This window comes from Dreissena polymorpha, chromosome 6 (genome assembly GCF_020536995.1).
Source record: "Dreissena polymorpha isolate Duluth1 chromosome 6, UMN_Dpol_1.0, whole genome shotgun sequence".
NCBI classification, from domain to species: domain Eukaryota; kingdom Metazoa; phylum Mollusca; class Bivalvia; order Myida; family Dreissenidae; genus Dreissena; species Dreissena polymorpha.
Window position 1 is genome coordinate 114,072,730 of NC_068360.1, and position 1,054 is coordinate 114,073,783.

Consider the following 1,054-nt stretch of genomic DNA (forward strand, 5'->3'; position numbering starts at 1 on the left):
ATAATACGTGCATTAACACACGATTATATGTCCCGATAGTAACACATAATGAAGCAGTAAGTATTGCGAATGGGCATGTTATTATGTTCAGTTTTATTTGCTATACATTGCCGAACTAGTTATAAGCAATAAAAAATATGTATGTATACCATAAGTATTAACGTTTCAATAAGTCTACAGTTTTCCTATTAGGTGACGTTTTACTACGACAAAAGAACAACGATATAACGATGTGAGATTGCATAGTTATTTGCAGTTGCATTTCTCGAATCGTGATTATGCAATTTCACGTCATCTCGAATATATACTTTTTAATAGTCTTAAACAAATATAAAAGGAAAAAGCAATATCAAAGTTTGTTAACCCATTTATGCCTAGTGGACTCTCCCATCCTTTTAAATTGGATCAGTTTATTTCCAAAATTAGGGATATCTAGTATACTTATTTCTATATTTAGACTATTTCTTGTAGAAATTCCTTTAAGCAAACAGCGCAGACCCTGATGAAATGCCCGTCACGTTAGTTAAAACCCGGTACATCTTGAAGCATACTCAAATTTTTTTATCTTTGCTAACACTACATTACTGGCTTCAAATAATCATCGCATGTTTTCATACTATGTAAGTGATATACATATTTTCGAATTTAAAAAAAACAAGTGTCATGAATGCTTTAGTATTTCACTGATTCGATTGAGAAGTTTTAAAGAACGAATCGATATATTCTACATAATTTTTAGACCGACAAGTTTGTTCGTCTTTGAAAATGATCGCTTCATTCTTGTTTAAATCTAGGATTTTGTTTAACTTGTCATTTTGTAAATATCATATAAAGTCCCTTTAAGAAACAGGTCGTTGTGGTTGTGTATCCGCTTGTTTTAACCGAAATTATCTTCGAACATATTAAATAACCACTTTCACATGCGTTCAACCCGGTTAAATATTTTGAAAGTTTTAAGGTAAAGCGCACAACTTTTAAAGAACGGGCTTCTCGTTATGTATGTGTTATTGTAACTACAGCGTTATGTTGAAAAATTTACATATACATAATCATG